This window comes from Dendrobates tinctorius, unplaced genomic scaffold, assembly GCF_039654945.1.
Source record: "Dendrobates tinctorius isolate UK_male_01 unplaced genomic scaffold, ASM3965494v1 ptg000091l, whole genome shotgun sequence".
In the NCBI taxonomy this organism is placed as follows: domain Eukaryota; kingdom Metazoa; phylum Chordata; class Amphibia; order Anura; family Dendrobatidae; genus Dendrobates; species Dendrobates tinctorius.
Window position 1 is genome coordinate 3426353 of NW_027361759.1, and position 27033 is coordinate 3453385.

General features: G+C 42.1%; 1 protein-coding gene across 8 annotated transcripts in view; it reads right to left on the reverse strand.

Annotated features, from left to right (window-relative positions):
- Nucleotides 1-27033, reverse strand: part of LOC141098413 (putative protein ARB2BP) — a 99599-nt gene that overhangs the window by 13927 nt on the left and 58639 nt on the right. For 2 of the 8 annotated variants that reach the window (XR_012234226.1, XR_012234224.1), the window contains one exon: nt 26230-26561. The exons of 3 other annotated variants lie outside the window; for them this stretch is intronic. The gene's annotated coding sequence lies outside the window, so the exon portion shown is untranslated. Of the gene's footprint in view, nt 1-11571; nt 11663-21164; nt 22330-26229; nt 26562-27033 lie in introns of those variants that run through there. 3 more of the 8 variants (XM_073586186.1, XR_012234225.1, XR_012234223.1) reach the window with 3 other exon arrangements.

Below are 27033 nucleotides of genomic sequence, written 5' to 3' on the forward strand. Positions count from 1 at the left end.
GACCAGTGGAGGAAGAGAGTAATGTCTGAAGTTCATTGCTCCACATTGGCTGGTCATCCAGGTATTTTTGGTACTAGAGATTTGGTGAGTCGGTCTTTTTGGTGGCCCACCTTGTCTCGTGATGTCAGGAATTTTGTGCAGTCCTGTGGGACTTGCTCTCGGTCTAAACCTTGTTCTCGCTCTAGTGGGTTGTTGATGCCTTTGCCGGTGCCCAGGAGGCCATGGACCCATATTTCAATGGATTTTATTTCTGATCTGCCTGTCTCTCAGAGAATGACTGTTATTTGGGTGATTTGTGATAGATTCTCTAAGATGGTCCATCTTGTACCACTCCCTAAGTTGCCATCTTCCTCAGAGTTGGTGCCCTTGTTTTTACAACAGGTGGTTCGCTTGCATGGGATTCCTGAGAACATTGTGTCTGACAGAGGAGTTGTTTGTTTCTAGATTTTGGAGGACTTTTTGTTCCAAGCTGGGAATTCAGTTGTCCTTCTCCTCTGCGTTTCACCCTCAGACCAATGGGCAGACGGAGAGAACAAACCAGACTTTGGAGTCTTATTTGAGATGTTTTATTTGTGCTGATCAGGATGATTGGGCTTCATTTTTGCCCTTGGCAGAATTTGCTTTAAATAATAGAGCTAGTTCTGCCACTTTGATGTCACCTTTTTTTTGTAACTTTGAGTTTCATCCTCGATTCTCTTCAGGGCAGGTGGAGTCTTCTGCCTGCCCAGGTGTTGACACTGTGGAGGAGAGAGTGCACCAGATCTGGGACCAAGTGGTGGATAAGTTGTCTCTCTCCCAGGAAAAGGCCCAGCGGTTTTCCAACCGGCATAGGACCATTGGTCCCCGGTTTAAGGTGGGTGATATGGTTTGGTTGTCATCAAAGAATCTCTATGAAGGTGGCTTCTCCAAAGTTTAAACATAGATTTATTGGACCTTACAAGATTTTGGAGATTCTTAATCCGGTCTCTTTTCGATTGGCTCTTCCTGTTACATTCAAGATCCATAACGTGTTTCATAAGTCTCTGTTAAAGAGGTTTGTTGAGCCAGTAGTTCCTGTGGTGGCACCTCCTGACCCTGTATTGGTTGAAGGTAATGTGGAATATGAGGTTGAGAAGATACTGGATTCTCGTCTGGCTAGACGGAAACTCCAGTATTTGGTTAAGTGGAAGGGTTATAGCCAGGAGGATAATTCTTAGGTTTCTGCATCCGATATTCATGCCGAAAGATTGGTTTGTGCTTTTCATCGGGCCCATCCTGATCGCCCTGGTGGCGTGGATGAGGGTTCGGTGACCCCTCCTCAAGGGGGAGGTACTGTTATGAGCTCATTTTCTCCTTCACCTTTGATGTCCAATGAACTCCCTCTGCTGGTGAAAGGAGGTAGTGAAATTGATTTGGATGGGAAAAACCTGTCATCTGAACAGGTGGAGTGTGATTGGACATCCGGAATCTCTGAGTGGATATAAGGCCGCCGACGCCCTGCTGGGTTGCTGGTGATCCTCTCTGCTCTGAGCTCTGGCCTCCAGTTTAGTCCTGTCTACTAAAGCTAAGTTTTTGCTCTGCTATTGTTCCATAAGATTTTGTCTGTTTACTTAGTGTTTGTGTTCAGCCAGCCCTGGTTGGGACTGGCTGAACTCCATTTTTGTCTCTGATCAGTTGATCTCTTTGCTCTGTTTTCAGAATATACCTGAGTGCTGATATAGTGATTTTGAGGTCTAGCGACTTCAGGGCCTTTTCTATCAGACGTGTTGGACATTATTTTTGGCAGGGTTTTTGCGTGATTGCTGACAGTTGCTTTTCTTTCCTGTCCTATCTAGTTAGTGAGGGCCCCATCGTTTGCTCAGCCTGTCTTTCTGTCTGTGTTTTCATCTGTTTTTCACCATCAATACATGTTGGGGGCTTTCTATTGCTTTGGAGTCTGCTCTGGGGCAGTTTAGATTTCCCCTTTCTTTCTTTAGGTTTATTTAGTTCTCCGGCTGTGAACGAGGTGTCTAGGACCACCGTAGGAACACCCCACGGCTACTGTTAGTTGTTGTGAATAGGATCAGGGGTCTGCAATGCGCTAGCTACCAACCTCTCCGGTTTTCTGGACTTAGCTTGTATTTTTGTTTTTTCCTCCTCCGGTGACTCATTCATAACACCATTCCATCAAAGTCTGCATTCCAAAACATCACTACTTCCCTTCCGAGCCCCGACGTGTGCCTATACGGTAGTTTCCTCCCACATATAGGGTATCAGTGTACTCAGGACAAATTGGACAACTTTTGGGGTCAAATTTCTCCTGTTACCCTTGGGAAAATAAAAAAATTGGGGACTAAAAGATCATGTTTGTGGAAAAAAATATGATTTTTTTATTTTCACGCCCAGGCGTTATAAACTTCTGTGACGCTCTTGGGGGTTCAAAGTGCTCACCATACATCTAGATAAGTTCCTTGGGGGGGTCTAGTTTCCAAAATGGTGTCATTTGTGGGGGGTTTCCACTGTTTAGTCACATCAAGGGCTTTCCAAACGCGGCATCGCGTCCAATCCCAATTCCAGCCAAAAAAGTCAAATGGCGCTGCTTCCCTTCCGAGCTCTGCCATGCGCTCAAATAGTGGTTTACCCCCACATGTGGGGTATCAGCATACTCAGGACAAATTGCACAATAACTTTTAGGGTCCTGTTTCCCCTTGGGAAAATAAAAATTGGGGATTTTTTAATTTTACGACTGTACGTTATAAACTTATGTAAAGCCCTGGGAGGTTCTCACCACGCATTTAGATAAGTTCCTTGGAGGGTCTAGTTTCCAAATTGGTGTCATTTGTGGGGGGTTTCCAATGTTTTGGCACATCAGGGGCTTTCCAAATGCGACATGGCGTCCGATCTCAATTCCAGCCAATTTTGCATTGAAAAAGTCAAACGGCGCTCCTTCCCCTCTGAGCTCTGCTATGCGCCGAAACAGTGGTTCCCCCCACATATCAGGTATCAGCGTACTCAGAAGAAATTGCAGAATAACTTTTGCAGTCCAATTTCTCCTGTTACCCTTGGTAAAATAAAAAAAAAATGGATCTGAAGTAATTTTTTGTGTGAAAAAAAGTTAAATGTTCATTTTTTTTAAACATTCAAAAAATTCCTGTGACGCACCTGAAGGGTTAATAAACTTCTTGAATGTAGTTTTGAGCACCTTGAGGGGTGCAGTTTTTAGAATGGTGTCACTTGGGTATTTTCTATCATAGACCCCTCAAAGTGACTTCAAATGTATGTGGTCCGTAAAAATAAAATGGTGGTGTAAAAATGAGAAATCGCTGGTCAACTTTTAACCTTTATAGCTTCCTAACAAAAAAAAATTTTGGTTCAAAAATTGTGCTGATGTAAAGTAAACATATGTTAAATGTTACTTATTAAGTTTTTTGTGTGCCGTATCTCTGTGATTTAAGGGCATAAAAATCCTATCACGCTTACCCTTATCTGCAGGAGTGTAGCGTGACCGGTCAGCGGTCCCGGCGTTGGTGAAGGAACTCAGACCGCAGGGCTGTCAGAGGGACCAGTGCAGGAGCACAGTTTGGGAGGTCGCAGGACCTGTGGAAGGGGCGGAGCGCTTTCAGAAGCACTCAGAGGCTGCAGGACCTAGCACCACGTGACCTGTGACATCAGAGGGGGCGGAGCTTATCACAGGGACGCTGAAGTGACAGGCAGAGGGCTCAGAGAGCCAGGGGTTTATACAGTAGAGATGGTCAGGCAATCCAGAAGTCATACACAGGAGAATCAATGCGGTACAGAGTCAGGCAGAGCAAGAATGGTCAGGGAAGCAGGAGGTAAGGCACGGGTCGGGCTGCACAGTACAAAATCAGAAAGTCAGAGAGTAGTCTAGGGGAGCCAAAGGTCAGAACACGGGTCGAGCAGGACGGTACCAAATCAGGAAGCCAAGAGACAAAAACCAAAATCCAGACCAGGTCATACACACCACAAACACGGAAACAGGCAAGAGGCACTTAGTAAAGGCAGGGTCGGACACACTCAAGTATGAAGTATAAACGACAGGGAAGGTTGCTCGCCTGTGGCCATAAATACCCTCCCTCAGACCAAAGAGAGGCTCCAACCATTAACCATTCACTTGTCAGACCAAAATTCCAGATACCATGACAAATTCAAAGCTGGAAAATTGTGAAATTTTCGCCAAATTCCCATTTTTTTCACAAATAAACGCAAGTTATTTGAATGAAATTTTACCACTACCATGAAGTAAAATATGTCACGAGAAAACAATGTCAGAATCACCGGGATCCATGGAAGCGTTTTAGAGTTATTACCTCATAAAGGAACAGTGGTCAGAATTGTAAAAATTGGCCCGGTCATGAACGTGCAAAACCACCCTTGGGGGTAAAGGGGTTAAAATAAGAAAGGTACAGAATAAGTGGGACTGGAATTTACAGGTAAAAATTTGCACGGTACGGTAATTTTTATATATCATCAAAATTTGCACAACGGCATATTGCTAGGACATGATGGCATATTAGCTCATAGAAAAATTCATTTGTTTAAAGTGCATAAATAATAAGGTGTAATACAAACTGAAGTAAAGGTGCTTATATTCGATTGTATCTATTGCACAAAACCCTATTGTAATAAAACAATATCTGATTTTTATAAAGTGAGTACATGCGTTTGGTAAACAGTAATATTTGGCTTTTCCCCTCATTTAAAGCTTTTCAGAAAGAAGAAAGCGCTTTATTCAAAATGTGTAGAAAAAAAAAAAGTATAAAAAGGTGCTAACGCAGCACATCTGGTTATGACTGAAACAATCAGGGTCAGATCTGGCTCCAAAGGCAGACATATAATAGACCTTAGTCATATCATTAAAGGCAAGATTAGATGCCTGAGTACATTGGTAGTTATAGGATACAAAGAAACACGAGGAAGAAAAAGTTATTACCATTGTTCAAAACAATTGGTGGTAGTGGTACAGTCCGGTCCCTCTGCCCCGACGTAAACGTTTTGCCCTGCTTCTTCAGTGGGTACACTGAACGGAGTAGTATAGTGGCCAGGCACACACATTCTATGGCACACTGAAAATCCCATGGACAACGAGTGGTGTGGCTGTGAACATGTATCACGGCTCCAATCTAACGGGGCATCTCAGAACTCTATGCGCAGTATGGGTGGGATCTCAGTGATCAGGGACTAGGGAATCGCTTGCCCTGATTGCAATAACCCTGAGCCAGTGAAGTCCTGGTGTTTTATGTCACTCACTCCAATCAGGCCAATTAGAAAACTGCAGTTTATCAACAACCTCTATGTGAAAGAGGCGCTTCATGCAGTAGGGACCGATGGCAGGTGGTGGGCGCCGAGGCCTGGCGGTCAGGGCTGCCACTAGGAATTTCGGGGCCCCATACTGGCAAAATTTTCATGCCCCCTTAAGATTCCACCTAGGCTCCACCCCAGCTCCGCCTCCACACAACAAAACCTTCCACAGTCCCACTGCCCGCTCTTGCTAAAACTCATCTTCTGTACCACGTTCTCACCAATCTGATATTAACAGTTCCTAGCAGACACCAGATCACATACATAGCCAGCATCTTTTGTTTTAGCCAAAATAATTTTTAAGCCGCCACCTCGACAAGGTAGACTCTTTTGGCCAGACCCTACTCTACTCTAACCTATTAAAATCCAATAACTGTCACTCAAAACTCTACTACAAGAGAAAGTAGACAGAAAAAAAACACAAGAACCAATAATAATAATAAATTGCAATTTTATTAAGAATATCAAATATTAATCATATAAAAATTCTTTTTAAGCAATTGCCTACCATAAATAAAAAACAAATTAGGCTAGGACATCATTAAACACAGTAGATCATGAGGAATTAATTATGCGGATTAGCGAAAAAAACTCCACCAATGTGAGATAAATAATAATGATGAAAAAAAACATCTATAATCTACTCATGCATAATTATCTCTAAATATATCACAAAGCACTACATGAATTGTCTTAATACATGCAAAAATAGCATCCTCATGAAGTTGCAGACGAAACGCACATCAGGGTTTTGAGGAACACGGCTCGGACATAGAGTTTTGAGTGACAGTTATTGGATTTTTGCTACTTTTAATAACACAAGTTATTTTTGGATCATTAATTGATTTAATTCTACTCTAACCTATTAAACATTTCTTAAAATATCCCAAACTCTTTTTAGGTCTATTTTTATTTATTTTTCTTTAAGGTAATGAGTCACATATATTTTTTAGAATGACCATTAACCCCTTCGCACCCGAGCCTGTTTTTGCCTTCGTGACCGGGCCAATTTTTTCAATTCTGACCAGTGTCACTTTATGAGGTCATAACTCTAGAACGCTTCAACGGATCCTGCTGATTCTGACATTGTTTTCTCGTGATATATTGTACTTCATGACAGTGGTAAAATTTCTTTGCTATGACTTGCGTTTATTTGTTAAAAATATGCAAATTTGGTGAAAATTTTGAAAATTTTGCAATTTTCAAATTTTTAATTTTTATGCCCTTAGATCAGAGAGTTATATCGCACAAAATAGTTAATAAATAATATTTCCCACATGTCTACTTTACATCTGCACAATTTTGGAATCAAAATTTTATTTTGTTAGGAAGTTATAAGAGTTAAAAGTTGACCAGCGATTTCTCATTTTTACAACAAAATTTGCGAAACCATTTTTTTAGGGACCACCTCACACTTAAAGTGAGTTTGGGGGTCAATATGACAGAAAATACCCAAAAGTGACACCATTCTAAAAACTGCACCCCTCAAGGTACTCAAAACCACATTCAAGAAGTTTATTAACCCTTCAGGTGCTTCACAGGAATGAATGGAATGTGGAGGGAAAAATAAACATTTCCTTTTCTTTCACAAAAATTTTCCTTTAGACTTTTTTTTCTTTACTTTCACAAGGGTGACAGAAGAAAATGGTCTATACATTTTGCTTTTCAATTTCTCCTGAGCATGCCGATACCCCATATGTGAGCGAATAATACTGTTTGGGTGCACAGCAGAGATTAAAAGGGAAGGAGCACCACTTGACTTTTGGAATGCAAAATTACCTGGAATCGATAGCGGACACCATGTTGCGTTTGGAGAGCCCCTGACATGCCTAAATAGTGGAAACCCCCAACAAGTGACCCCATTTTGGAAACTAGACCCCTTAGGGAACTTATCTAGATGTGTATTGAGCACCTTGAACCCACAGATGCTTCACAGTTTATAACATAGAGCCGTGGAAATAAAAAAAAGCAAAATTTTTCACATATAAATTGTTTTAGCTTCATATTTTGCATTTTTATAAGGGTAACAGGAGAAATTGCTCCATACAATTTGTTGAGCAATTTCTCCTGAGCATGCCGATACCCCATATGTGGGAGAATACTACTGTTTGGGCGCATGGCAGATCTTGGAAGGGGAGGAGTGCCACATTGGAGAGCAGATTTTGCTGGAATTGTTTGTGGGTGACCTGTCACATTGTCAGAGCCCCTGACGTGCCTAAACAGTGGAAACCCCCAATAAGTGACCCCATTTTGGAAACTAGACCCCTTAGGGAACTTATCTAGATGTGTATTGAGCACCTTGAACCCACAGGTGCTTCACAGAAGTTTATAACATAGAGCCGTGGAAATAAAAAAAAGCAAAATTTTTCACATATAAATTGTTTTAGCTTCATATTTTGCATTTTTATAAGGGTAACAGGAGAAATTGCTCCATACAATTTGTTGAGCAATTTCTCCTGAGCATGCCGATACCCCATATGTGGGAGAATACTACTGTTTGGGCGCACGGCAGAGCTTGGAAGGGGAGGAGTGCCATATTGGAGAGATTTTGCTGGAATTGTTTGTGGGTGACCTGTCACATTGTCAGAGCCCTTGACGTGCCTAAACAGTGGAAACCCCCAATAAGTGACCCCATTTTGGAACCTAGACCCCCCCATGGAACTTATCTAGATGTGTAGTGGGCACTTTGAACGCCCATGTGCTACACAGAAGTTAATAACGAAGAGCCGTGAAAATAAAAAAAATCATATTTTTTCCACAAAAAATTACCTTTTCGCCCTCAATTTTTTCTTCCAAAGGGTAACCAGAGAAATTAGACCCCAACAGTTATTGTGCAATTTGAGTATGATGACACCCCATATGTGGGGATAAACCACTGTTTGGGCGCATGTCAGAGCTTGGAAGGGAAGGAGCGCCATATTGGAGTTCAGATTTTGCTGGAATGTTTTGAGGGTGTCATGTCACATTGTCAGAGCCCCTGAGGTGCCAGAACAGCATAAGCCCCCAAAAGTGACTGCATTGAATGTCAAAAAAGTTTAAAAACGTGGTTCTGTATGGAAGATTTTAAAGCAGTCATGGAGGCATAAGGCTGGCAATGATGGGCATTGTGGGCAATAATAGCGGGAATCATGCCTCATTCCTCTCTTGGAACATACACGACATCTTCTCTGGGGGTTCTTTCTTGTTTCAGTTGCTGGAATGAGTGCAATAAAATGTCGCTCAGTGAGTCTTCTAACATCTTCAGATTCTAAAGGATTGGCAGGGACAAAATTTTCAAAAACAAGATGTTCAATGACCTTTTCCTGATAATCAAGGAAAGTATCTGTATTTCCGGCTTTTCTGTACAACACAAAGGAATTATATGTGGCCACCTGAAACAAATAAATTACTAACTTCTTATACCAGGTATATGATTTTCCTTATACCTGGTATGGCTGTAGAACCTGATCTGCAAGGTCCACACCCCCCATATATTTGTTGTAGTCAATGACAGACACAGGTTTTGGAGTAGTGGATCCCTGATGGTCTGCAGTGGCCTTTGTGGCATCTGTGTGGATCGAGCTCAGGATAAAAATATCTTTTTTATCCTTATACTTAAGGGCAAGCAGCTCTCCATTGCGTAAAGCCCCTGACTGCCCCTTTCGGAACTTTTCGTTGACCAACGATTGTGGAAACCCCTGACGGTTTTTGCGAATGGTCCCACAAGCCCCTATGTTATGGTCAACCAGACTTTTAAATAGGGGTATGCTGGTGTAGTAGTTGTCAACATACAGATTATAGCCTTTTTGTAAAAATGGAGTTATCAGCTCCCAAACAATTTTTCCAGATGTCCCCAGATAAGTAGGGCATCCTGGTGGGTTTAGTTGGCTATCTTTCCCCTCATAAATGCGAAAAGCAGATGTGTATCCGGTTGAACTCTCGCACATTTTATAGAGCTTTATTCCGAACCTTGCTCTCTTAGAAGGAATAAATTGCTTGAGGTGCAGTCTTCCTTTGAATTTTACAAGGGACTCATCAATGGAAATGTTTTCTGTTGGGGTGTAGAGCCTCAAGAACTTTTCTGTTAAGGGTATGTGCACACATAGTTTTTTGTCTCTGCGGATTTTGTAGAGAAAACCGCAGGAAATCCGCAGGACAAAGTGCTGCGGTTTTTCTGCGGTTTATCTGCGGATTATCTGCGTTTTTTCTGCGGTTTTACACCTCATAATGGATGAGGTGTAAAACCGCAGCGTTTCTGCACCAAACAATTGACATGCTGCGGATTGTAAACCGCAGCAAAACCGCGCGGAAAAAAACGCAGCATGTGCACAGCTTTTTTTAATTTCCATAGGAAATAAAGGTACTGTACAACGCAGCAAAATCTGCTGCGTTTCTGCAGAGCCAAAAACGCTGCGGAAACGCAGCAGAAACCGCAAAGTGTACACATACCCTTAGTCTTTGATGATGGGTCTGATTTTGAATAGTCTGTCATGTTCTGGGGCATCTCTGGGCAGGGATTGACTATTGTCGTTAAAATGCCAAAACCTCATGAGCATTTCATAACGGGTCCTAGGAAGAACTGCAGAAAACATAGGGGTGGCTTGAACAGGGCGGTTGGACAAATAGGACTGAATGCTCGTTTTTTTTTTTACAAGCCCCATAGCGAATGTAAGTCCTAAAAATTTTTTCATTTCTAGGACATTACTTGGTGTCCATAAATTTGACCTAGCATAATAGGATCGTGGATTCTGGCTGATGAATTGGGACGCATATAAATTTGTTTGTAGGACAATATGCTCTAGCAAGCTATCTGTCATAAACTAATTAAAAAAATTAATTGGTCCAAAATTTTCCACCTCCACATTTATACCAGGAATGGCATTAAAATTAGGGATGAATGGAGTAGCTGAATCCGAAGCCTCCCATCTGGGAAATGCTACATCAAGAGGCAAAGCCCCTTGGACATTGGTGTGCGCCAATTCACGAGCACTAGTGACAGCGCTAGTACTGGGCATTGTTCCCTGAGTTGGAGACGTTTCTCCAGAAGCGCTATTTGTCCTTCTTGTTGTACTGGTCCTTGTGTGTGAAGATGGACCAGAATCACTGCTCATTTCTGAGCTATCACTGTCGCTGCTACTAAAGCCCTCGAAATCCACATCGCCATCTGACACTGCACTTTCTTCACTGTCAGAACATAACAGTGCATAAGCTTCCTCTGTACTATAATACGGACGGGCCATTTTATTAGTTTTTATTTTTTTTTCCAGAAATAGAAAACTCTGAGGTGACGTGACTGACTGACGTGACTGACTGATGTGACGTGACTGACGTGTCGTGACTGACGTGTCGTGACTGACGTGTCGTGACTGACGTGACGTGACTGACGTGACGTGACTGACGTGACTGACGTGACGTGACTGACGTGACGTGACTGACGTGTCGTGACTGACGTAACCCTAACTTTAGCCTAACAGTAACCCTAACTGTTACTAGCCCTAACCTGCCTTATCTGTGTTTTTAACTGTTTTTTTTTTACTTTGTAGCACAATTGCTGCCTGGCACAGCTGTTGCCAGCAGCACTTTTAACACTGTTTCTCCTCAAATCTCTCACTGACAGAAGCTCTGAGGAGAAACAGCTTTTTTATAAGGCAGATCACTGGGAAAGTTTGTTGCTACAACAAACTTTTCCCAGCGAGCTCTCTCATTGGCTGCTGTGATCTGACGTCATCAGGACCTGAACCAATCAGGTCTCGATGAGGTCAGGGGTCGCAGCATGCATTGTGCGCCGGGATCCCTGCATTATAAGGTACGTGGGGGTCCCGGGGGGCACAAAACCGCCGACAGTAGATAAACGTCGGCGCTGCACAGAGCCCAGCAAGCGCCGACGTTTATCTACTGTTGGCAGTCGGGAAGCGGTTAATACCACATACAGGGGACAAAAACCGTCACACCATGACCAGACCATATACTACCACCGCAGTGACCAAATAATACCACTTACAAGGAACAAAGACCTCCATTCCATGACCAGATCACATACTACCACCACATAGTGACCAAATACTACAATACTGATCATTAATAAAGAACACAACACTAATGCCACCATACACAGGAGCTCTGTACATAATGTCAGTGTACAGGTAATACAGTGATCACCATTGACATTATACACAGGAGCGCTGTATATAGTATATAGTGTACAGGTAATACAGTGATCACCAGTGACTTTATATACACGAGCTCTGTATATAGAGTACAGTGAACAGGTAATAGAGTGTATAGTGTCACTGTACAGGTAACACGCTGACTCACCAGTGACGTCTCTACCTGAAGTCCGTCATCTTTGCTTGTCTTTTTCATGCAGCGCAGATCGCCATAATTTCTTCCAGCCAGGACTTGTCTCTGCATAAAATAACACAGTTACCTAGAGCCCGGCTTCCAGAGGACATTTCCCACTTTTTCCCTTTCTTCTACACTACACATATGAATACAGGCGTGTCCCCATCATTAATATATACAGTAATTAGTTATTATGGAATCCACCATTCCAAATATAAATTATAATCCACCACTGCACCCCCACCAACTACAAATAGCCATTTTCCCCACCTAATATATACATTAATTAGCCCCTGTCTCTTCCCCCCCCAATTCTTTACCAGTCACTGCATCCTCAATGCCCCCACTATGTGCCTCCCTCTCCCCCGATTCATTATATTTACATGCCCCTTCCGCCCCAATTCATTGTCCTGTCTTCTCTTTCTCCCACCCTCTATTCATTGTCAGCTGCTCTCCTCCACATTCAATACATCATTGACTCCCATCACCCTCAAAATTCATCATTATTTGCTCTCCCCAGGTCCTTATTTGCTCTCCCCATCCACCACCTTTAATTCAATTGCTGTACCCAGTCCTTCACTCCATCATTTGCAGTCCCCCTCACTTCATCATTTACTGTCCTCCTCCCTCTCACTGTCATGATCCATGCTGGATCAGGACTGATAAAAAGCACTGGTAACCTTTTTTTTTTCTTAAGCTGTTCTTAAGTTTAGTTTTTGCCCCCGGTGGCCATTAGGATTATTGCACTGTGGTGTCTTTTGTTCTAAGTTTGCCCTCGGTGGTGGTGAGTGTCATTGCAATCTGGGTTCTTCAGTTAAGTGCACATGATTATAATGCAGGTGTGATAGCTCAGGCTCTGCTATAAAAGAGTCACAGGTGTTGCAATCAGTGTTGGTGATAGTGTTCATTTCAACCATCCTTGGTGGAGGAAAGATCTAGAGGGAGGACCTGGCAGCTCAGTCAGAGGAAGGAGTCAGAGGGGATTTCCTTGCAGCTCTGACAAAGCTTGGTGGCAGCTATTCAGGAGGAAAATCTGCATTCTGGTGGTGGACTCTGTTGCTAGGAGCAAGAGCAACAGAGTAAAGCTAAATAGTGTTTCCTGTTTGTGTTTGTGCTTCCTTAGTGTGTATTAGTACAGTGGTGGGGCAAGTGCCTGCGCCACCCAGCTCCCTAGCAAGGGATAGGTGTAGGGTGTGCTAGGGCGACAGGTTCCTGATTGGCGCCCGGTGTGGAACCGGCATAGGGAACATTAGGAGCATTAGGGACACTGACTCAGGGGAGTGCAGGAGGTCTCCACGTCCCCTTTACCTATCGCAGGGCCCACCGTTGTAACTGTTTCCCCGTGTCTTGTTGTTTTAGTTACCGGCCTGCTGGTCGCGTCACACAGGACGGGTCATCGTGACACTCACTTCAAATTTGCAGTCTCCCTCCCCCTCACTTCATCATTTACAGTCCCCCCATTCTCCCCCCACTTCATCATGTGCAGTCCCTATCTGTTCATATGCAGTTGTAACAAGGTGGCACGGGGTGGTAGTCATGGGCGAGTCCACTAGGTCACAATCAAATAAAGCAGCACTCTGTAGCACCATAGCATGCAAATATGAAATATAAAAATTGAATTGCATTACTGCAGTAGAAATATGATAAATTGAGGATGCTTAGCGCATAAATTGGCCAATTCATGTGTACCTGGAAGCCACGTTAAGGCGATTCTCGTTTCCAGGACCTAACTTAATGCCAATCCTCTCTTAGACTAAAGTCTTCATCTGTATGGAAACCTAATGTGAATCCTCTCTTGGACTGAAATCTATATCTCTGTGGAGGGGTAGAGTCCTGATGTGATTAAAAATGCCTGAGGCTAAGAGGCGGAGTCCTCAGTGAGAAGGCTAATGAATACAAATCAAGAAACTGACAGTCACATCCAAATCTAAACTAGGTGTGAACATGTGCTTATCTAGAGTCACCAACTCATATACAATAAAACAAATAAAGCAGCACTGTAGCGCCATAGCATGCAAATATGAAATACTAGCTGAAGAACCCGGCGCTGCCCGGGCATAGTAACGAACTACGGTTAGTTACAACAAATTATAATGATTATCTATATATAAAGCTGAGCGTAGAGCCCCGCCCACTCCGCATAGCCACATTCACTATAATTTCCCACATCATCCAGTCAGCCAGAGCTACCGGACTACTACCCCTATTATCTCACATCATCGCGTCAAAGTCAGTAAAAGTAGAATAGTGAAATTGCACAGAAACATGGTTCACCAAGATCCCAGGTTTTCTACTGATCAGGTTGATAATCTCACTTATCTGCCACCATAAATATCAGTCATGCTTTTCACCAATGGACAGGCACAAACCTTATACATTAGTACAGTAGAGAAACCTTCACACACATTTTCATGCACCGTCAACTTGTAATTTGTCCAGCTGAGTTGGTCATGGATGTACAGCATCTGTATGCAGTATAGTATCATATTTAATGGGTTGTTATGGGAAAAGAATTACGTGTTATATGGGTATATTCAGGTGAATTGTGGGGAAAGTAGCACTTTAAAAAAACTCACATTATCAGAGCACAGTAACACATCATTAATGCATAGAAGTGTCTGTGAGAAAATATTAAATCCACATGACATTTAATATGTGCACTTTCCTATATTCATGTGTGTCACTTAATGATACCAAACGGGAGGTGGGGATTCATTTCTGTCATGTTCTTACTGCTCCTTTCTGGGGGACAGACGATGGCTGGAGCTTATGTTCCTGGGGATGCTAGATTTCTCCCACCATGTCAGTGTCTGCCGAGGTGTTGTCAAGTGGGAAAACTTGCGCATAGCAACCAATCACAGCTCAGCTACTTTTAACCAGCTCTGGTGAAATGAGAGATGCTTAGTGATTGTTTGTGAGGAAAACTGTTGGTCATAGCAACCAATCACAGCTTAGCTTCGTTTGGGCAGCACGGTGGCTCAGTGGATAGCACTGCAGCCTTGCAGCGCTGGAGTCCTGGGTTCGATTCCCACCAAGGACAACATCTGCAAGGAGTTTGTATGTTCTCCCCGTGTTTGCGTGGGTTTTCTCCGGGTTCTCCAGTTTCCTCCCACATTCCAAAGACATACTGATAGGGAATTTAGATTGTGAGCCCCATCGGGGAAAGTGATGATAATGTGTGCAAACTGTAAAACGCTGTGGAATAGGTTAGCGCTATATAAAAAATAAAGATTATTATTTGAACAGCTCTGGTGAAATGAAAGATGCTTCGTGATTGATTGGTGATACACACACACATTGATTTTTATATTATGAAATATTAAAATTGAATTGCATTACTGCACTAGGAATATGAAAAATTGAGAAAGTTTTTAGCGCATAAATTAGCCAATTCATGCTAATCAATTGTATTCACGTCTTACAGACACAAGTACAATTGAAGCGCTAAACGTCAGGATTGTTGGTGGAACACACCGAAGATGGGGGAGGGGCATTTATTGCTTGGGGGGGCATTTACTGCGTGTAGGGGGTATTTACTACTTGGGGGAGAATTTAGTGCGTGTGAGGGTGTATTTACAGAGTGGTGGGTATTACTGTGTGCGGGGGTGTGCTTAATATGTGTGCAGGTTATTTGCTTCCTGGGTGAGTTTCTACTGTATGTGGGGGAATATTTACTGGGTGTTGGTGGCGTTTACTGTGTGGGGGGGTGTATTTACTATCTGTGTGAAAAATAATACAGCAAAACGCCGAGTGTGAACGTAGTCAGCCTATGTGTCCACGTTAGCGTTTTTAAGTGCTCAGAAAACCGGACTCCTTCCCACAAAAAACACGATTTCCGCGGGTTTTTTGCACAAAAACCGCGCATTTTTGATGCTTTTTTTCCACGCGTTTTCTGGGAACATTGGAAAAAGCTAAAAACGAGGAGCTATGCGGAAATTAATGAGCATGCTGCGTTTTTAACCGCTAAGCGTTTCCTGAGCGGACAAAAAAAAGCATGCATTAGCACAAAAAGTCAAAAATGCATTAAATTTAATGGGAAGCTTCTTTTAAGCGTTTCTGCAGCATCTGATCCGGCTCAAATGCTGCGGAAACGCTTACAAAAACACAACGTGGGCACACAGCCTTGATGTAAAGAAAACAGGAGAAAAGAGAAAGAGGTGAAAAATATAACTATGCTAGGAGCAGATAAAAATTGTAAGTGAAGAGAAAAAAAAACAAGAAAACACTGAATAAATGAAAAGAAAAAAAGAGAAATAAACATGAAAAAAATAAAAAAAAACAAAAAAGAAAAATAAAGGGGAAAAAACGGAAAAAAAAAGAAAAATAGACAATAATTAATACAAAATAAAACATTACTAAGAATAAATAATAAGAATAATAAAAAATAGGAAAAGCCTGATGTGCTCCAGATCCCTAAATTCATGGAATGATGAGATTCCGAATATAAAATGGATCAAGAAGAGTATACTGTTTTCTTGAATTAATGTATACCTTGATCTCTGCTGCATTCACATAATTCTGATACTGCAGATGAGTGCAATATCCTATATATATATTTTACTGTAGTGCAGTTATCTATTAATTGTACGATACAATACCTGCAAGATTATCCATTTTAAAACATTTACCAAGGATTGTAACAATAATAATTCTGCACATAGATATTCTCATAAGAAAGACCAAGCCTCACTTACATTTTCCTAAATATTCAGGGTTTAGGTTTAGTAACCCTTTGAACTAACTGACAGCGCTGTAGTTGTTGAATAATTAAATGTTTCATCAAAAATACAAATTGAATGCACAGTGCACACACACATATATATATATATACACACACACACACACACGCAAAAGTTTGGCTTCCATACTTCAAATTTTATATTTATCAATCTATAAAGAAAAAAAAATCTATCCATCTATCTGTTTATCATCTCTCTCATGGTGACATCACAATAAAAACCGAAGTCACAATTGATGTGACGTCATCATCACATTCTATATTCCATTGTTTCAGCCTAAGGGAAATCATTGCCTTACAGACTCCCAAGGGTGAGGCAACCCCTTTTGTTTTTCATGACAAACGAAGCAAAAATTAATTACAAAATGGATAAAGACAGAAGAGCCCAAAGAGATCGGGTTCTGAGAGAGAAGAGAGGAATTAATGAAGAGCAGGTACCATTGTTCGCTTTAGGGCGAAAAGACTTTACTCTACCGGACATGGACACTGACGCCTCAGAAATGGCGTCCAAACGTCAAACTCTGGAGAAAATGAGAAAGACCAAAAGACATGAGATCTTTACAGAAAAAAGGAATATGGAGACCCTCATGGAGTCTCACTCTGCTGCCTCCGCTGAGCTTCAGAGGGCCATTATACTCTCCTTGAAAAAAATCGGAGATCTGGTCCCTGAAATACGGAGGAGGAACAAAGATGACATCCTCAATAAGCGGAGAAACATCAACGCAGAGTTAGAGCTGGAAGAGGTTCTACAAGAAACACAGAGACATGTCACACTCTCCAGATCTGAAAGTCTGGAGACACCAAACCTACAAAGAGCGGCAGCCCAGAAGAGGATCAGGAACAGCAGAGACTGGGTTGTCCAATGTACAAGAGGTCTCATCTATGCCAAACCCATTATAAATGGGAATGGTGCATTACGGAGGTGCAGGACATCAGCTGAGAACATCTCCATCTCACAGAACAAACAGCTGAGTGATTCTCCACCAAACACATCACTGGATAAAGAGGGACCAGGTAAGATGGAAACTGTTCAGTATAATGAGACTGGGGTGAGGGGGATTATACTCCTAATATTATGTACTGGCCACAATTATCCAAAGTGCAGAAAAACTGCCCTTGTTGTCCATAGCAACCAATCACAATGCAGCTTTCATTGTTCTATAAAATTCAGATACAAACCAGACAGGCCTAAATGCATCTGCACTAATACAGGGTGCAGCGGACCCAAGTAAAATGGCAGCTGAACAGGTGCATAAATACCAAATGAAACAGCCAGCCTACAATCAGGGATTGGCCGTGTGGTACACCAGTGCAGGAGAAATTATCCGCATGTGGCAGTGTTCACACAGGGAATGCAGGGCTTCTGGTTCACAACCTCTTAGTAACACCATATAGGGGGGCTGCCCAGTGCCAACTAGAATGCATCCCGTGTGAACAGAGGCCACAAGTTTGCAGAACCATTTGGGCCCAACTGCACCCTGAAAAAAATATAAAAAGTGCACAAAAAACATATCAATATATGTAAGGTATTGGTTGATATTAAGGCCTTAATACGGAAGCTGGCAAAATGCGTCAAAGTTCCTTACACTTGCCAGTCCTACTCTAACATGAAAACCCCAAAAAGAGGAAAAAATCCTCCCAAAAATTCAGATACAAACAAGACAGGCCTAAATGCATCTGCACTAATCCAGGGTGCAGCGGACCCAAGTAAAATGGCAGCTGCACAGGTGCATAAATACCAAATGAAACCGCCAGCCTACAATCAGGGATTGGCCGTGTGGTACACCAGTGCAGAAGAAATAATCCGCATGTGGCAGTGTTCTATAGAATGTTAAGAAATGGAATCTGTGCTGTGATTCGTTGCTATGGGCAACAGGAACTTTTTTGCTATTGGACAGTTTTGATTAATGAAAGCCCAAATATTAGACATTTCCTGCTCATTTACATAATTCTGTTTAAAATTATAATATATGCTCTAGAGTTTTATTTGTTAACCTTATTTTGACTATTTATTCCGTTTTTTGCCTCCCTGCTTCGAAAACACATAACTTTTTTTTAATTTTTCTGCCAATGTAGCTGTATGTGGACTTGTTTTTTACTGGACCAAGCTGTAGTTTTTCAGGACACGATTAATTTTATCACTCAGTGTTCTGGAAAACGGGAAAAAAAGGTTCAAAATGTGGTAAAACTGGAAAAAAAAGATTCTTCCATTTTTTCAACTGTGTTCATTCATTTGTGGTGAAAATGACCTCACAAGATGTTTCTCCACATCAGTTACAGCAGCTATGATAATGCTGAACATGCATAGGGGTTTATAACAGATAATAAGGAATTATATTTATAAAATGGTCCGTGTCCCCATTATTCTAATACTTAGTAACTTTTTGATTTTGATAACTCAATGGAGCTGTGTGATTTTTCTGCTTGGCAAGCTGAAGTTTTTATTGATACCTTTCCTGGGTAGACAGAACATTGTGATACCTTTTTATTGCAATTTGTTAGGTGGATACAGCGCCACCAAAAAATGCAAAAAAAAAAAAAAAAAATCAGGTGGCAGCTATGTAATACAGGAGCATCTGCCTGGTACGGTGCATGCTCAGCTACTGAGCCCGCTCCATACATTTGCTGCACATCATGACAAACATTTCCATTATGCGTTTGCAAAGGGGTTAATAATCTTGTATCATCTCAGCAGATGGAAGCCTTATGATCCCTTGTGACATAGCAGCCATGCCAGCAGAAGACCTTGGTGAAGCTAAAATCTGTATTTCTCCCATTAAAGAAATGGTCAACACTCCAAATACTATTGACCTTGCCAGCCTTGAATTCCAGAAAGTTCTTACACACGGACGCTTCGGAAAAGTAAGTGTGAATTTATCCTCCTCCGTATTCAACCAATGTATCTTGCACAGATACCCAGGAGGGATGTACATATTAATTACAGGATGCTCATATGTAAGGATAATTGGGATAAACTAGTGACATATTACACATTAATAGATGAGCTTTTGGTCTGATCTGTTGTGATTTTTCTCAAGGTGATCTTGACATCAGATCTGGTCAATGAAGGACTGCTGGCCATTAAGATCATGGACAAAAGATCTTGTAGGGAGGACATTTTCTCCACAGAGGTAAAAGTCATGAGAATGGCTGCTGGGTGCCCCTACCTAATGTCCATGCGGGCGAATATGGAGACACAAACCAATTATGCTATATCCATGGACTATATGGCTGGAGGAGACCTGTATTACCACATGGCAGAATCGATGATGTTTAACACAGAGACAACAAGGTACTGTAAATGTCTTGTACTAAATGTTAATAATCCGCTGTAGTCCTAGAGCAATGGACAATGACTACAGGAAAAAATAATGACATCAAAAGGACATGTGATGATCTCATGTTCTTTGTATGATTGTGCATGTAACCACTGATCCTCCCTTTCATTTTTACTCCACAGACTCTTTGCGGCAGAGATGGTGTGCGGACTCCAATTCCTGCATGAACACGGCGTCATACATTGGTAATCATTTCACCTTCATAAATCTGTCACCTGTGACTCTGTTCTCTCCTTGTATATCTATTGTAGAAAGTTATTTTCATGAATTATCCTCACAATCAGTGTCTGCTCCTTCTCCCTGCAGTGACCTGAAGCCAGAGAACATCCTTATAACTTGCGTTTATTTGTGAGAAAAACGGAATTTTGGCGAAAATTTTGAAAATTCCGCAATTTTCCAACTTTGAATTTTTATGCCCTTAAATCACAGAGATATGGCACACAAAAAAGTTAATAAGTAACATTTCCCACATGTTTACTTTACATCAGCACAATTTTGGAACCAAAATTTTTATTTGTTAGTAAGATATAAGGGTTAAAAGTTGACCAGCGATCTCTCATTTTTGCAACACCATTTTATTTTTACGGACCACATCACATTTGAAGCCACTTTGAGGGGTCTATATGATAGAAAATACCCAAAAGTGACACCATTCTAAAAACTGCACCCCTTAAGGTGCTTAAAACCGCATTCAAGGAGTTTATTAACCCTTCAGGTGCGCCACAGGAATTTTTTGAATATTTAAAAAAAATTAACATTTAACTTTTTTTCACAAAAAAAATTACTTCAGGTTCAATTTTTTTTTATTTTACCAAGTGTAACAGGAGAAATTGGACTGCAAAAATTATTGTGCAATTTGTCCTGAGCACGCTGATACCTGATATGTGGGGGGGAACCACTGTTTCGGCGCATGGCAAAGCTCAGAAGGGAAGGAGCGCCGTTTGACTTTTTCAATGCAAAATTGGCTGGAATTCTGATCGGACGCCATGTCGCGTTTGGAGAGCCCCTGATGTACCTAAACAGTGGAAACCCCCACAAGTGACCCCATTTTTGAAACTAGACCCCCTAAGGAACTTATCTAGATATGTGGTGAGAACTTTGAACCCACAAGGGCTTCACAGAAGTTTATAATGTACAGCAGTACAATTAAAAAATCATATTTTTTCCACAAAATGATCTTTTCACCCCCAATTTTTATTTTCCCAAGGGTAACAGGACCCTAAAAGTTATTGTGCAATTTGTCCTGAGTACGCTGATACCCCATATGTGGGTGTAAATGACTATTTGGGCACATGGCAGAGCTCGGAAGGCAAGCAGCGCCATTTGACTTTTTTGGCTGGAATTGAGACACCATGTCACGTTTGGAAAGCCCCTGATGTACCAAAACAGTGGAAATCCCCCACAATTGACACCATTTTGGAAACTAGACCCCCCAAGGAACTTATCTAGATGTGTGGTGAGAACTTTTAACTTTATTACAATGTCCCAGGGGGGACATAACTGTCCTGTGACAGATCGCTGATCTGTCACATCACAGATCACTGTGACAGATCAGCGATCTGTCACAGGCACTGCAGAGGCTTCCTCATGCCTGCGCTTTGCAGGCACTGAGGAAGCCAGCTTCCTGCAGGCCCCCGGAGGTCCCCGTCGCCATATTGGATCCGGGGACCTGCAGGAAAGGAGCCCCCCGCAGCAGCGCTGCACATTGCGCTGCCGTGGGGGGCTCAGGGAAGCACGGAGGGAGCCCCCTCCCTGCCGATGCTTCCCTTTAACCCCCGGTACACCGCGATCGTGTTTGATCGCGGTGTGCAAGGGGTTAACGTGTCGGGGGGCGGTCCGTGACCGCCCCTGACACATTGTGCCGGGTGTCAGCTATGATAATTAGCTGACACTCGGCCGCGATCAGCGGCGCTCACCACGTGGGCGCCGCTGATCGCGATGACGTAATATTCCGTCCATGGTAATTAGGTCCATGGTCACATGGACGGAATATTACGTCAATTGTAGGTAAGGGGTTAATAACACAAGTTATTTTTGGATCATTAATTGATTTAATTCTACTCTAACCTATTAAACATTTCTTAAAATATCCAAAACTCTTTTTAGGTCTATTTTTATTTATTTTTCTTTAAGGGAATGAGTCACATATATCTTTTAGAATGACCATTAATACCACATACAGGGGACAAAAACCGTCACACCATGACCAGACCATATATTACCACCGCAGTGACCAAATAATACCACTTACAAGGAACAAAGACCTCCATTCCATGACCAGATCACATACTACCACCACATAGTGACCAAATACTACAATACTGATCATTAATAAAGAACACAACACTAATGCCACCATACACAGGAGCTCTGTACATAATGTCAGTGTACAGGTAATACAGTGATCACCATTGACATTATACACAGGAGCGCTGTATATAGTATATACTGTACAGGTAATACAGTGATCACCAGTGACTTTATTACCTGTTCACTGTACACTATATACAGAGCTCGTGTATATAGAGTGTATAGTGTCACTGTACAGGTAACACGCTGACTCACCAGTGACGTCTCTACCTGAAGTCCGTCATCTTTGCTTGTCTTTTTCATGCAGCGCAGATCGCCATAATTTCTTCCAGCCAGGACTTGTCTCTGCATAAAATAACACAGTTACCTAGAGCCCGGCTTCCAGAGGACATTTCCCACTTTTTCCCTTTCTTCTACACTACACATATGAATACAGGCGTGTCCCCATCATTAATATATACAGTAATTAGTTATTATGGAATCCACCATTCCAAATATAAATTATAATCCACCACTGCGCCCCCACCAACTACAAATAGCCATTTTCCCCACTTAATATATACATTAATTAGCCCGTCTCTTCCCCCCCCCAATTCATTACCAGTCACTGCATCCTGAACGCCCCCACTATGTGCCTCCCTCTGCTCCGATTCATTATATTTACATGCCCCTTCCGCCCCAATTCATTGTCCTGTCTTCTCTTTCTCCCACCCTCTATTCATTGTCAGCTGCTCTCCTCCACATTCAATACATCATTGACTCCCATCACCCTCAAAATTCATCATTATTTGCTCTCCCCATCCACCACCTTTAATTCAATTGCTGTACCCAGTCCTTCACTCCATCATTTGCAGTCCCCCTCACTTCATCATTTACTGTCCTCCCTCTCACTGTCATGATCCATGCTGGATCAGGACTGATAAAAAGCACTGGTAACCTTCTTTTTTTTTTCTTAAGCTGTGCTTAAGTTTGTTTTTTGCCCCCCGGTGGCCATTAGGATTATTGCACTGTGGTGTCTTTTGTTCCAAGTTTGCCCCCGGTGGTGGTGAGTGTCATTGCAATCTGGGTTCTTCAGTTAAGTGCACATGATTATAATGCAGGTGTGATAGCTCTGGCTCTGCTATAAAAGAGTCACAGGTGTTGCAATCAGTGTTGGTGATAGTGTTCATTTCAACCATCCTTGGTGGAGGAAGGATCTAGAGAGAGGACCTGGCAGCTCAGTCAGAGGAAGGAGTCAGAGGGGATTTCCTTACAGCTCTGACAAAGCTTGGTGGCAGCTATTCAGGAGGAAAATCTGCATTCTGGTGGTGGACTCTGTTGCTAGGAGCAAGAGCACAAGAGTAAAGCTAAATGGTGTTTCCTGTTTGTGTTTGTGCTTCCTTAGTGTGTATTAGCACAGCGGTGGGGCCAGTGCCTGCGCCACCCAGCTCCCTAGCAAGGGATAGGTGTAGGGTGTGCTAGGGCGACAGGTTCCTGATTGGCGCCTGGTGTGGAACCGGCATAGGGAACGTTAGGAGCATTAGGGACACTGACTCAGGGGAGTGCAGGAGGTCTCCACGTCCCCTTTACCTATCGCAGGGCCCACCGTTGTAACTGTTTCCCCTTTCCCCGTGTCTTGTTGTTTTAGTTACCGGCCTGCGGGCCGTGTCACACAGGACAGTATCACGTGCCGCGTCTTGTTGTTTTAGTTACCGGCCTGCTGGTCGCGTCACACAGGACGGGTCATCGTGACACTCACTTCACATTTGCAGTCTCCCTCCCCCTCACTTCATCATTTACAGTCCCCCCATTCTCCCCCCACTTCATCATGTGCAGTTCCTTTCTGTTCATATGCAGTTGTAACAAGGTGGCACGGGGTGGTAGTCATGGGCGAGTCCACTAGGTCACAATCAAATAAAGCAGCACTCTGTAGCACCATAGCATGCAAATATGAAGTATAAAAATTGAATTGCATTACTGCAGTAGAAATATGATAAATTGAGGATGCTTAGCACATAAATTGGCCAATTCATGTGTACCTGGAAGCCAGGTTAAGGCGATTCTCGTTTCCAGGACCTAACTTAATGCCAATCCTCTCTTAGACTAAAGTCTTCATCTGTATGGAAACCTAATGTGAATCCTCTCTTGGACTGAAATCTATATCTCTGTGGAGGGGTAGGGTCCTGATGTGATTAAAAATGCCTGAGGCTAAGAGGCGGAGTCCTCAGTGAGAAGGCTAATGAATACAAATCAAGAAACTGACAGTCACATCCAAATCTAAACTAGGTGTGAACATGTGCTTATCTAGAGTCACCAACTCATATACAATAAAACAAATAAAGCAGCACTGTAGCGCCATAGCATGCAAATATGAAATACTAGCTGAAGAGCCCGGCGCTGCCCGGGCATAGTAACAAACTACGGTTAGTTACAACAAATTATAATGATTATATCTATATATAAAGCTGAGCGTAGAGCCCCGCCCACTCTGCATAGCCACATTCACTATAATTTCCCACATCATCCAGTCAGCCAGAGCTACCGGACTACTAACCCTAATATCTCACATCATCGCGTCAAAGTCAGTAAAAGTAGAATAGTGAAATTGCACAGAAACATGGTTCAGCAAGATCCAAGGTTTTCTACTGATCAGGTTGATAATCTCACTTATCTGCCACCATAAATATCAGTCATGCTTTTCACCAATGGACAGGCACAAACCTTATACATTAGTACAGTAGAGAAACCTTCACACACATTTTCATGCACCGTCAACTTGTAATTTGTCCGGCTGAGTTGGTCATGGATGTACAGCATCTGTATGCAGTATAGTATCATATTTAATGGGTTGTTATGGGAAAAGAATTACGTGTTATGTGGGTATATTCAGGTGAATTATGGGAAAAGTAGCACTTTAAAAAAACTCACATTATCAGAGCACAGTAACACATCATTAATGCATAGAAGTGTCTGTGAGAAAATATTAAATCCACATGACATTTAATATGTGCACTTTCCTATATTCATGTGTGTCACTTAATGATACCAAACGGGAGGGGGGATTCATTTCTGTCATGTTCTTACTGCTCCTTTCTGGGGGACAGACGATGGCTAGAGCTTATGTTCCTGGGGATGCTAGGTGTTGTCAAGTGGGAAAACTTGCGCATAGCAACCAATCACAGCTCAGCTACTTTTAACCAGCTCTGGTGAAATGAGAGATGCTTAGTGATTGTTTGTGAGGAAAACTGTTGGTCATAGCAACCAATCACAGCTAAGCTTCTTTTGGGCAGCACGGTGGCTCAGTGGATAGCACTGCAGCCTTGCAGCGATGGAGTCCTGGGTTCGATTCCCACCAAGGACAACATCTGCAAGGAGTTTGTATGTTCTCCCCGTTTTTCCGTGGGTTTCCTCCGGGTTCTCCAGTTTCCTCCCACATTCCAAAGACATACTGATAGGGAATTTAGATTGTGAGCCCCATCGGGGACAGTGCTGATAATGTGTGCAAACTGTAAAGCGCTGTGGAATAGGTTAGCGCTATATAAAAAGTAAAGATAAAAAAATAAAGATTATTTGAACAGCTCTGGTGAAATGAAAGATGCTTCGTGATTGATTGGTGATACACACATTGATTTTTATATTATGAAATATTAAAATTGAATTGCATTATTGCACTAGGAATATGAAAAATTGAGAAAGTTTAGCGGATAAATTAGCCAATTCATGCTAATCAATTGTATTCACGTCTTACAGACACAAGTACAATTGAAGCGCTAAACGCCAGGATTGTTGGTGGAGCTGAACACACCGAAGATGGGGGAGGGGCATTTATTGCTTGGGGGGGGCATTTACTACTTGGGGGAGAATTTAGTGCGTGTGAGGGTGTATTTACAGAGTGGTGGGGGTATATACTGGGTGTGGGGGGTATTACTGTGTGCGGGGGTGTGCTTAATATGTGTGCAGGTTATTTGCTTACTGGGTGAGTTTCTACTGTGTGTGGGGGAATATTTACTGGGTGTGGGTGGTGTTTACTGTGTGGGGGGTATTTGCTGCCTGGGGGAGTATTTACTGTCTGTGAGGGTGTATTCACTATCTGTGTGAAAAACACAGCAAAATGCCTAGTGTGAACGTAGTCTTAGGCTATGTGCCCACGTTAGCGTTTTTAAGCGCTCAGAAAACCGGACTCCTTCCCAGAAAACACATGGTTTATTTCCGCGGGTTTTTTTGCACAAAAAACGCGCATTTTTGATGCTTTTTTTTCCCGCGCGTTTTCTGGGAACATTGGAAAAAGCTAAAAACGAGGAGCTTTGCGGAAATTAATGAGCATGCTGCGTTTTTAACCGCTAAGCGTTTCCTGAGCGGAAGAAAAAGCATGCATTGGCACAAAAAGTAAAAAATGCATTAAATTTAATGGGAAGCTTCTTTTAAGCGTTTCTGCAGCGTCTGATCCGGCTCAAACGCTGCGGAAACGCTTACAAAAATGCAACGTGGGCACACAGCCTTGCTGTAAAGAAAACAGGAGAAAAGAGAAAGGTGGAAAATATAACTATGCTAGGAGCAGATAAAAATTGTAAGTGAAGAGAAAAAAAAACAAGAAAACACTGAATAAATGAAAAGAAAATTAAAAGAGAAATAAACATGAAAAAAATAAAAATAAAAAAGGAAAAAACAGAAAATAAAGAAAAATAGACAATAAGTAATACAAAATAAAACATTACTAAGAATAAATAATAAGAATAATAAAAAATAGGAAAAGCCTGATGTGCTCCAGATCCCTAAATTCATGGAATAATGAGATTCTGAATATAAAATGGATCAAGAAGAGTATACTGTTTTCTTGAATTAATGTATACTTTGATCTCTGCTGCATTCACATAATTCTGATACTGCAGATGAGTGCAATATCCTATATATTAATATATTTTACTGTAGTGCAGTTATCTATTGTTAATTGTACGATACAATACCTGCAAGATTGTTTTAAAATGGATATTTACCAAAGATTCTAACAATAATAATTCTGCACATAGATATTCTCATAAAAAAGACCAAGCCTCACTTACATTTTCCTAA